Here is a 12,754-nt window from a genome sequence, read left to right on the forward strand (position 1 = left end):
TGTTCTACCTGCTTTCTGGGCTGAGATGGGGAACCGCTGAATTTTGGACTCGGCTGGTGACAAAATGTTCCAAACACACCCCATGCACAACTCCACCGGGGAAGGTGCCAGACAGGAGTTCTCCTGGTAGTTTTTACACTACCTTGGTAGGCATCTGAAAGGCACCACAAAAGTTGTTCTACCTGCTTTCTGGGCTGAGATGGGGAACCGCTGAATTTTGGAGTCGGCCGGTGACAAAATGTTCCAAACACACCCCCTGCACAACTCCACCGGGGAAGGTGCCAGACAGGAGTTCTCCTGGTAGTTTTTACATTGCTCCGGTAGGCATCTGAAAGACACCACAAAAGTTGTTCTACCTGCTTTCTGGGCTGAGATGGGGAACCGCTGAATTTTGGACTCGGCCGGTGACAAAATGTTCCAAAGACACCCCATGCACAACTCCACCGGGTGTGGGGGAGGGAAGGTGCCAGACAGGAGTTCTCCTGGTAGTTTTTACATTGCTCCGGTAGGCATCTGAAAGACACCACAAAAGTTGTTCTACCTGCTTTCTGGGCTGAGATGGGGAACCGCTGAATTTTGGACTCGGCCGGTGACAAAATGTTCCAAACACACCCCATGCACAACTCCACCGGGGAAGGTGCCAGACAGGAGTTCTCTTAATAGTTTTTACACTACCTTGGTAGGCAGCTGAAAGGCACCACAAAAGTTGTTCTACCTGCTTTCTGGGCTGAGATGGGGAACCGCTGAATTTTGGACTCGGCTGGTGACAAAATGTTCCAAACACACCCCATGCACAACTCCACCGGGGAAGGTGCCAGACAGGAGTTCTCCTGGTAGTTTTTACAGTTTTTACATTGCTCCGGTAGGCATCTGAAAGACACCACAAAAGTTGTTCCACCTGCTTTCTGGGCTGAGATGGGGAACCGCTGAATTTTGGAGTCGGCTGGTGACAAATTTTCCAAACACACCCCATGCACAACTCCACCGGGGAAGGTGCCAGACAGGAGTTCTCCTGGTAGTTTTTACATTGCTCCGGTAGGCATCTGAAAGACACCGCAAAAGTTGTTCTACCTGCTTTCTGGGCTGAGATGGGGAACCGCTGAATTTTGGACTCGGCCTGTGACAAAATGTTCCAAACACACCCCATGCACAACTCCACCGGGGAAGGTGCCAGACAGGAGTTCTCCTGCTAGTTTTTACATTGCTCCGGTAGGCATCTGAAAGACACCACAAAAGTTGTTCTACCTGCTTTCTGGGCTGAGATGGGGAACCGCTGAATTTTGGAGTCGGCCGGTGACAAAATGTTCCAAAGACACCCCATGCACAACTCCACCGGGGAAGGTGCCAGACAGGAGTTCTCCTGGTAGTTTTTACATTGCTCCGGTAGGCATCTGAAAGACACCGCAAAAGTTGTTCTACCTGCTTTCTGGGCTGAGATGGGGAACCGCTGAATTTTGGACTCGGCCGGTGACAAAATGTTCCAAACACACCCCATGCACAACTCCACCGGGGAAGGTGCCAGACAGGAGTTCTCCTGGTAGTTTTTACACTACCTTGGTAGGCATCTGAAAGACACCACAAAAGTTGTTCTACCTGCTTTCTGGGCTGAGATGGGGAACCGCTGAATTTTGGAGTCGGCTGGTGACAAAATGTTCCAAACACACCCCATGCACAACTCCACCGGGGAAGGTGCCAGACAGGAGTTCTCCTGGTAGTTTTTACATTGCTCCGGTAGGCATCTGAAAGACACCACAAAAGTTGTTCTACCTGCTTTCTGGGCTGAGATGGGGAACCGCTGAATTTTGGACTCGGCCTGTGACAAAATGTTCCAAACACACCCCATGCACAACTCCACCGGGGAAGGTGCCAGACAGGAGTTCTCCTGGTAGTTTTTACACTACCTTGGTAGGCATCTGAAAGGCACCACAAAAGTTGTTCTACCTGCTTTCTGGGCTGAGATGGGGAACCGCTGAATTTTGGAGTCGGCCGGTGACAAAATGTTCCAAACACACCCCCTGCACAACTCCACCGGGGAAGGTGCCAGACAGGAGTTCTCCTGGTAGTTTTTACATTGCTCCGGTAGGCATCTGAAAGACACCACAAAAGTTGTTCTACCTGCTTTCTGGGCTGAGATGGGGAACCGCTGAATTTTGGACTCGGCTGGTGACAAAATGTTCCAAAGACACCCCCTGCACAACTCCACCGGGGAAGGTGCCAGACAGGAGTTCTCCTGGTAGTTTTTACATTGCTCCGGTAGGCATCTGAAAGACACCACAAAAGTTGTTCTACCTGCTTTCTGGGCTGAGATGGGGAACCGCTGAATTTTGGAGTCGGCCGGTGACAAAATGTTCCAAACACACCCCATGCACAACTCCACCGGGGAAGGTGCCAGACAGGAGTTCTCTTAATAGTTTTTACACTACCTTGGTAGGCAGCTGAAAGGCACCACAAAAGTTGTTCTACCTGCTTTCTGGGCTGAGATGGGGAACCGCTGAATTTTGGACTCGGCCGGTGACAAAATGTTCCAAACACACCCCATGCACAACTCCACCGGGGAAGGTGCCAGACAGGAGTTCTCCTGGTAGTTTTTACATTGCTCCGGTAGGCATCTGAAAGACACCACAAAAGTTGTTCTACCTGCTTTCTGGGCTGAGATGGGGAACCGCTGAATTTTGGAGTCGGCCGGTGACAAAATGTTCCAAAGACACCCCATGCACAACTCCACCGGGGAAGGTGCCAGACAGGAGTTCTCCTGGTAGTTTTTACATTGCTCCGGTAGGCATCTGAAAGACACCGCAAAAGTTGTTCTACCTGCTTTCTGGGCTGAGATGGGGAACCGCTGAATTTTGGACTCGGCCGGTGACAAAATGTTCCAAACACACCCCATGCACAACTCCACCGGGGAAGGTGCCAGACAGGAGTTCTCCTGGTAGTTTTTACACTACCTTGGTAGGCATCTGAAAGACACCACAAAAGTTGTTCTACCTGCTTTCTGGGCTGAGATGGGGAACCGCTGAATTTTGGAGTCGGCTGGTGACAAAATGTTCCAAACACACCCCATGCACAACTCCACCGGGGAAGGTGCCAGACAGGAGTTCTCCTGGTAGTTTTTACATTGCTCCGGTAGGCATCTGAAAGACACCACAAAAGTTGTTCTACCTGCTTTCTGGGCTGAGATGGGGAACCGCTGAATTTTGGACTCGGCCGGTGACAAAATGTTCCAAACACACCCCATGCACAACTCCACCGGGGAAGGTGCCAGACAGGAGTTCTCCTGGTAGTTTTTACACTACCTTGGTAGGCATCTGAAAGGCACCACAAAAGTTGTTCTACCTGCTTTCTGGGCTGAGATGGGGAACCGCTGAATTTTGGAGTCGGCCGGTGACAAAATGTTCCAAACACACCCCCTGCACAACTCCACCGGGGAAGGTGCCAGACAGGAGTTCTCCTGGTAGTTTTTACATTGCTCCGGTAGGCATCTGAAAGACACCACAAAAGTTGTTCTACCTGCTTTCTGGGCTGAGATGGGGAACCGCTGAATTTTGGACTCGGCTGGTGACAAAATGTTCCAAAGACACCCCCTGCACAACTCCACCGGGGAAGGTGCCAGACAGGAGTTCTCCTGGTAGTTTTTACATTGCTCCGGTAGGCATCTGAAAGACACCACAAAAGTTGTTCTACCTGCTTTCTGGGCTGAGATGGGGAACCGCTGAATTTTGGAGTCGGCCGGTGACAAAATGTTCCAAACACACCCCATGCACAACTCCACCGGGGAAGGTGCCAGACAGGAGTTCTCTTAATAGTTTTTACACTACCTTGGTAGGCAGCTGAAAGGCACCACAAAAGTTGTTCTACCTGCTTTCTGGGCTGAGATGGGGAACCGCTGAATTTTGGACTCGGCTGGTGACAAAATGTTCCAAACACACCCCATGCACAACTCCACCGGGGAAGGTGCCAGACAGGAGTTCTCCTGGTAGTTTTTACAGTTTTTACATTGCTCCGGTAGGCATCTGAAAGACACCACAAAAGTTGTTCCACCTGCTTTCTGGGCTGAGATGGGGAACCGCTGAATTTTGGACTCGGCTGGTGACAAATTTTCCAAACACACCCCATGCACAACTCCACCGGGGAAGGTGCCAGACAGGAGTTCTCCTGGTAGTTTTTACATTGCTCCGGTAGGCATCTGAAAGACACCGCAAAAGTTGTTCTACCTGCTTTCTGGGCTGAGATGGGGAACCGCTGAATTTTGGACTCGGCCTGTGACAAAATGTTCCAAACACACCCCCTGCACAACTCCACCGGGGAAGGTGCCAGACAGGAGTTCTCCTGGTAGTTTTTACATTGCTCCGGTAGGCATCTGAAAGACACCACAAAAGTTGTTCTACCTGCTTTCTGGGCTGAGATGGGGAACCGCTGAATTTTGGAGTCGGCCGGTGACAAAATGTTCCAAAGACACCCCCTGCACAACTCCACCGGGGAAGGTGCCAGACAGGAGTTCTCCTGGTAGTTTTTACATTGCTCCGGTAGGCATCTGAAAGACACCGCAAAAGTTGTTCTACCTGCTTTCTGGGCTGAGATGGGGAACCGCTGAATTTTGGACTCGGCCGGTGACAAAATGTTCCAAACACACCCCATGCACAACTCCACCGGGGAAGGTGCCAGACAGGAGTTCTCCTGGTAGTTTTTACACTACCTTGGTAGGCATCTGAAAGGCACCACAAAAGTTGTTCTACCTGCTTTCTGGGCTGAGATGGGGAACCGCTGAATTTTGGAGTCGGCCGGTGACAAAATGTTCCAAACACACCCCCTGCACAACTCCACCGGGGAAGGTGCCAGACAGGAGTTCTCCTGGTAGTTTTTACATTGCTCCGGTAGGCATCTGAAAGACACCACAAAAGTTGTTCTACCTGCTTTCTGGGCTGAGATGGGGAACCGCTGAATTTTGGACTCGGCTGGTGACAAAATGTTCCAAAGACACCCCCTGCACAACTCCACCGGGGAAGGTGCCAGACAGGAGTTCTCCTGGTAGTTTTTACATTGCTCCGGTAGGCATCTGAAAGACACCACAAAAGTTGTTCTACCTGCTTTCTGGGCTGAGATGGGGAACCGCTGAATTTTGGAGTCGGCCGGTGACAAAATGTTCCAAACACACCCCATGCACAACTCCACCGGGGAAGGTGCCAGACAGGAGTTCTCTTAATAGTTTTTACACTACCTTGGTAGGCAGCTGAAAGGCACCACAAAAGTTGTTCTACCTGCTTTCTGGGCTGAGATGGGGAACCGCTGAATTTTGGACTCGGCTGGTGACAAAATGTTCCAAACACACCCCATGCACAACTCCACCGGGGAAGGTGCCAGACAGGAGTTCTCCTGGTAGTTTTTACAGTTTTTACATTGCTCCGGTAGGCATCTGAAAGACACCACAAAAGTTGTTCCACCTGCTTTCTGGGCTGAGATGGGGAACCGCTGAATTTTGGACTCGGCTGGTGACAAATTTTCCAAACACACCCCATGCACAACTCCACCGGGGAAGGTGCCAGACAGGAGTTCTCCTGGTAGTTTTTACATTGCTCCGGTAGGCATCTGAAAGACACCGCAAAAGTTGTTCTACCTGCTTTCTGGGCTGAGATGGGGAACCGCTGAATTTTGGACTCGGCCTGTGACAAAATGTTCCAAACACACCCCCTGCACAACTCCACCGGGGAAGGTGCCAGACAGGAGTTCTCCTGGTAGTTTTTACATTGCTCCGGTAGGCATCTGAAAGACACCACAAAAGTTGTTCTACCTGCTTTCTGGGCTGAGATGGGGAACCGCTGAATTTTGGAGTCGGCCGGTGACAAAATGTTCCAAAGACACCCCCTGCACAACTCCACCGGGGAAGGTGCCAGACAGGAGTTCTCCTGGTAGTTTTTACATTGCTCCGGTAGGCATCTGAAAGACACCGCAAAAGTTGTTCTACCTGCTTTCTGGGCTGAGATGGGGAACCGCTGAATTTTGGACTCGGCCGGTGACAAAATGTTCCAAACACACCCCATGCACAACTCCACCGGGGAAGGTGCCAGACAGGAGTTCTCCTGGTAGTTTTTACACTACCTTGGTAGGCATCTGAAAGACACCACAAAAGTTGTTCTACCTGCTTTCTGGGCTGAGATGGGGAACCGCTGAATTTTGGAGTCGGCTGGTGACAAAATGTTCCAAACACACCCCATGCACAACTCCACCGGGGAAGGTGCCAGACAGGAGTTCTCCTGGTAGTTTTTACATTGCTCCGGTAGGCATCTGAAAGACACCACAAAAGTTGTTCTACCTGCTTTCTGGGCTGAGATGGGGAACCGCTGAATTTTGGACTCGGCTGGTGACAAAATGTTCCAAACACACCCCATGCACAACTCCACCGGGGAAGGTGCCAGACAGGAGTTCTCCTGGTAGTTTTTACACTACCTTGGTAGGCATCTGAAAGGCACCACAAAAGTTGTTCTACCTGCTTTCTGGGCTGAGATGGGGAACCGCTGAATTTTGGAGTCGGCCGGTGACAAAATGTTCCAAACACACCCCCTGCACAACTCCACCGGGGAAGGTGCCAGACAGGAGTTCTCCTGGTAGTTTTTACATTGCTCCGGTAGGCATCTGAAAGACACCACAAAAGTTGTTCTACCTGCTTTCTGGGCTGAGATGGGGAACCGCTGAATTTTGGACTCGGCTGGTGACAAAATGTTCCAAACACACCCCATGCACAACTCCACCGGGGAAGGTGCCAGACAGGAGTTCTCCTGGTAGTTTTTACATTGCTCCGGTAGGCATCTGAAAGACACCACAAAAGTTGTTCTACCTGCTTTCTGGGCTGAGATGGGGAACCGCTGAATTTTGGAGTCGGCTGGTGACAAAATGTTCCAAACACACCCCATGCACAACTCCACCGGGGAAGGTGCCAGACAGGAGTTCTCTTAATAGTTTTTACACTACCTTGGTAGGCACCTGAATGGCACAACAAAAGTTGTTCTACCTGCTTTCTGGGCTGAGATGGGGAACCGCTGAATTTTGGAGTCGGCTGGTGACAAAATGTTCCAAACACACCCCATGCACAACTCCACCGGGGAAGGTGCCAGACAGGAGTTCTCCTGGTAGTTTTTACATTGCTCCGGTAGGCATCTGAAAGACACCACAAAAGTTGTTCTACCTGCTTTCTGGGCTGAGATGGGGAACCGCTGAATTTTGGACTCGGCCGGTGACAAAATGTTCCAAACACACCCCATGCACAACTCCACCGGGGAAGGTGCCAGACAGGAGTTCTCCTGGTAGTTTTTACATTGCTCCGGTAGGCATCTGAAAGACACCACAAAAGTTGTTCTACCTGCTTTCTGGGCTGAGATGGGGAACCGCTGAATTTTGGAGTCGGCCGGTGACAAAATGTTCCAAACACACCCCCTGCACAACTCCACCGGGGAAGGTGCCAGACAGGAGTTCTCTTAATAGTTTTTACACTACCTTGGTAGGCAGCTGAAAGGCACCACAAAAGTTGTTCTACCTGCTTTCTGGGCTGAGATGGGGAACCGCTGAATTTTGGACTCGGCCGGTGACAAAATGTTCCAAACACACCCCATGCACAACTCCACCGGGGAAGGTGCCAGACAGGAGTTCTCTTGGTAGTTTTTACACTACCTTGATAGGCAGCTGAAAGGCAGCACAAAAGTTGTTCTACCTGCTTTCTGGGCTGAGATGGGGAACCGCTGAATTTTGGAGTCGGCCGGTGACAAAATGTTCCAAACACACCCCATGCACAACTCCACCGGGGAAGGTGCCAGACAGGAGTTCTCCTGGTAGTTTTTACATTGCTCCGGTAGGCATCTGAAAGACACCACAAAAGTTGTTCTACCTGCTTTCTGGGCTGAGATGGGGAACCGCTGAATTTTGGACTCGGCTGGTGACAAAATGTTCCAAACACACCCCATGCACAACTCCACCGGGGAAGGTGCCAGACAGGAGTTCTCTTAGTAGTTTTTACACTACCTTGGTAGGCAGCTGAAAGGCAGCACAAAAGTTGTTCTACCTGCTTTCTGGGCTGAGATGGGGAACCGCTGAATTTTGGACTCGGCTGGTGACAAAATGTTCCAAAGACACCCCATGCACAACTCCACCAGGGAAGGTGCCAGGCAGGAGTTCTCTTGGTAGTTTTTACACTACCTTGGTAGGCATCTGAAAGGCACCACAAAAGTTGTTCTACCTGCTTTCTGGGCTGAGATGGGGAACCGCTGAATTTTGGACTCGGCCGGTGACAAAATGTTCCAAACACACCCCATGCACAACTCCACCGGGGAAGGTGCCAGACAGGAGTTCTCCTGGTAGTTTTTACATTGCTCCGGTAGGCATCTGAAAGACACCACAAAAGTTGTTCTACCTGCTTTCTGGGCTGAGATGGGGAACCGCTGAATTTTGGACTCGGCCGGTGACAAAATGTTCCAAACACACCCCATGCACAACTCCACCGGGGAAGGTGCCAGACAGGAGTTCTCCTGGTAGTTTTTACATTGCTCCGGTAGGCATCTGAAAGACACCGCAAAAGTTGTTCTACCTGCTTTCTGGGCTGAGATGGGGAACCGCTGAATTTTGGAGTCGGCCGGTGACAAAATGTTCCAAACACACCCCATGCACAACTCCACCGGGGAAGGTGCCAGACAGGAGTTCTCCTGGTAGTTTTTACATTGCTCTGGTAGGCATCTGAAAGACACCACAAAAGTTGTTCTACCTGCTTTCTGGGCTGAGATGGGGAACCGCTGAATTTTGGACTCGGCCGGTGACAAAATGTTCCAAACACACCCCCTGCACAACTCCACCGGGGAAGGTGCCAGACAGGAGTTCTCCTGGTAGTTTTTACATTGCTCCGGTAGGCATCTGAAAGACACCACAAAAGTTGTTCTACCTGCTTTCTGGGCTGAGATGGGGAACCGCTGAATTTTGGACTCGGCCGGTGACAAAATGTTCCAAACACACCCCATGCACAACTCCACCGGGGAAGGTGCCAGACAGGAGTTCTCTTAGTAGTTTTTACACTACCTTGGTAGGCAGCTGAAAGGCACCACAAAAGTTGTTCTACCTGCTTTCTGGGCTGAGATGGGGAACCGCTGAATTTTGGAGTCGGCCGGTGACAAAATGTTCCAAACACACCCCATGCACAACTCCACCGGGGAAGGTGCCAGACAGGAGTTCTCTTAGTAGTTTTTACACTACCTTGGTAGGCAGCTGAAAGGCACCACAAAAGTTGTTCTACCTGCTTTCTGGGCTGAGATGGGGAACCGCTGAATTTTGGACTCGGCTGGTGACAAAATGTTCCAAACACACCCCATGCACAACTCCACCGGGGAAGGTGCCAGACAGGAGTTCTCTTAGTAGTTTTTACACTACCTTGGTAGGCAGCTGAAAGGCAGCACAAAAGTTGTTCTACCTGCTTTCTGGGCTGAGATGGTGAACCGCTGAATTTTGGACTCGGCCGGTGACAAAATGTTCCAAACACACCCCATGCACAACTCCACCGGGGAAGGTGCCAGACAGGAGTTCTCCTGGTAGTTTTTACATTGCTCCGGTAGGCATCTGAAAGACACCACAAAAGTTTTTCTACCTGCTTTCTGGGCTGAGATGGGGAACCGCTGAATTTTGGAGTCGGCCGGTGACAAAATGTTCCAAACACACCCCATGCACAACTCCACCGGGGAAGGTGCCAGACAGGAGTTCTCCTGGTAGTTTTTACATTGCTCCGGTAGGCATCTGAAAGACACCACAAAAGTTGTTCTACCTGCTTTCTGGGCTGAGATGGGGAACCGCTGAATTTTGGACTCGGCCGGTGACAAAATGTTCCAAACACACCCCATGCACAACTCCACCGGGGAAGGTGCCAGACAGGAGTTCTCTTAATAGTTTTTACACTACCTTGGTAGGCAGCTGAAAGGCACCACAAAAGTTGTTCTACCTGCTTTCTGGGCTGAGATGGGGAACCGCTGAATTTTGGAGTCGGCCGGTGACAAAATGTTCCAAACACACCCCATGCACAACTCCACCGGGGAAGGTGCCAGACAGGAGTTCTCTTAGTAGTTTTTACACTACCTTGGTAGGCAGCTGAAAGGCACCACAAAAGTTGTTCTATCTGCTTTCTGGGCTGAGATGGGGAACCGCTGAATTTTGGACTCAGCTGGTGACAAAATGTTCCAAACACACCCCATGCACAACTCCACCGGGGAAGGTGCCAGACAGGAGTTCTCTTAGTAGTTTTTACACTACCTTGGTAGGCAGCTGAAAGGCAGCACAAAAGTTGTTCTACCTGCTTTCTGGGCTGAGATGGGGAACCGCTGAATTTTGGACTCGGCTGGTGACAAAATGTTCCAAACACACCCCATGCACAACTCCACCGGGGAAGGTGCCAGACAGGAGTTCTCCTGGTAGTTTTTACATTGCTCCGGTAGGCATCTGAAAGACACCACAAAAGTTGTTCTACCTGCTTTCTGGGCTGAGATGGGGAACCGCTGAATTTTGGAGTCGGCCGGTGACAAAATGTTCCAAACACACCCCATGCACAACTCCACCGGGGAAGGTGCCAGACAGGAGTTCTCCTGGTAGTTTTTACATTGCTCCGGTAGGCATCTGAAAGACACCACAAAAGTTGTTCTACCTGCTTTCTGGGCTGAGATGGGGAACCGCTGAATTTTGGAGTCGGCCGGTGACAAAATGTTCCAAACACACCCCATGCACAACTCCACCGGGGAAGGTGCCAGACAGGAGTTCTCCTGGTAGTTTTTACATTGCTCCGGTAGGCATCTGAAAGACACCACAAAAGTTGTTCTACCTGCTTTCTGGGCTGAGATGGGGAACCGCTGAATTTTGGAGTCGGCCGGTGACAAAATGTTCCAAACACACCCCATGCACAACTCCACCGGGGAAGGTGCCAGACAGGAGTTCTCCTGGTAGTTTTTACATTGCTCCGGTAGGCATCTGAAAGACACCGCAAAAGTTGTTCTACCTGCTTTCTGGGCTGAGATGGGGAACCGCTGAATTTTGGAGTCGGCCGGTGACAAAATGTTCCAAACACACCCCATGCACAACTCCACCGGGGAAGGTGCCAGACAGGAGTTCTCCTGGTAGTTTTTACATTGCTCCGGTAGGCATCTGAAAGACACCACAAAAGTTGTTCTACCTGCTTTCTGGGCTGAGATGGGGAACCGCTGAATTTTGGACTCGGCTGGTGACAAAATGTTCCAAACACACCCCATGCACAACTCCACCGGGGAAGGTGCCAGACAGGAGTTCTCCTGGTAGTTTTTACAGTTTTTACATTGCTCCGGTAGGCATCTGAAAGACACCACAAAAGTTGTTCCACCTGCTTTCTGGGCTGAGATGGGGAACCGCTGAATTTTGGAGTCGGCTGGTGACAAATGTTCCAAACACACCCCATGCACAACTCCACCGGGGAAGGTGCCAGACAGGAGTTCTCTTAGTAGTTTTTACACTACCTTGGTAGGCAGCTGAAAGGCACCACAAAAGTTGTTCTACCTGCTTTCTGGGCTGAGATGGGGAACCGCTGAATTTTGGACTCGGCCGGTGACAAAATGTTCCAAACACACCCCATGCACAACTCCACCGGGGAAGGTGCCAGACAGGAGTTCTCCTGGTAGTTTTTACACTACCTTGGTAGGCATCTGAAAGACACCACAAAAGTTGTTCTACCTGCTTTCTGGGCTGAGATGGGGAACCGCTGAATTTTGGAGTCGGCCGGTGACAAAATGTTCCAAAGACACCCCATGCACAACTCCACCGGGGAAGGTGCCAGACAGGAGTTCTCCTGGTAGTTTTTACATTGCTCCGGTAGGCATCTGAAAGACACCGCAAAAGTTGTTCTACCTGCTTTCTGGGCTGAGATGGGGAACCGCTGAATTTTGGAGTCGGCCGGTGACAAAATGTTCCAAACACACCCCATGCACAACTCCACCGGGGAAGGTGCCAGACAGGAGTTCTCCTGGTAGTTTTTACACTACCTTGGTAGGCATCTGAAAGACACCACAAAAGTTGTTCTACCTGCTTTCTGGGCTGAGATGGGGAACCGCTGAATTTTGGAGTCGGCTGGTGACAAAATGTTCCAAAGACACCCCATGCACAACTCCACCGGGGAAGGTGCCAGACAGGAGTTCTCCTGGTAGTTTTTACATTGCTCCGGTAGGCATCTGAAAGACACCACAAAAGTTGTTCTACCTGCTTTCTGGGCTGAGATGGGGAACCGCTGAATTTTGGACTCGGCCGGTGACAAAATGTTCCAAAGACACCCCATGCACAACTCCACCGGGGAAGGTGCCAGACAGGAGTTCTCCAGGTAGTTTTTACATTGCTCCAGTAGGCATCTGAAAGACACCACAAAAGTTGTTCTACCTGCTTTCTGGGCTGAGATGGGGAACCGCTGAATTTTGGACTCGGCCGGTGACAAAATGTTCCAAACACACCCCATGCACAACTCCACCGGGGAAGGTGCCAGACAGGAGTTCTCTTAATAGTTTTTACACTACCTTGGTAGGCAGCTGAATGGCACAACAAAAGTTGTTCTACCTGCTTTCTGGGCTGAGATGGGGAACCGCTGAATTTTGGAGTCGGCTGGTGACAAAATGTTCCAAACACACCCCATGCACAACTCCACCGGGGAAGGTGCCAGACAGGAGTTCTCCTGGTAGTTTTTACATTGCTCCGGTAGGCATCTGAAAGACACCGCAAAAGTTGTTCTACC

Source organism: Falco cherrug, chromosome 3 (assembly GCF_023634085.1).
Source record: "Falco cherrug isolate bFalChe1 chromosome 3, bFalChe1.pri, whole genome shotgun sequence".
Lineage (NCBI taxonomy): Eukaryota > Metazoa > Chordata > Aves > Falconiformes > Falconidae > Falco > Falco cherrug.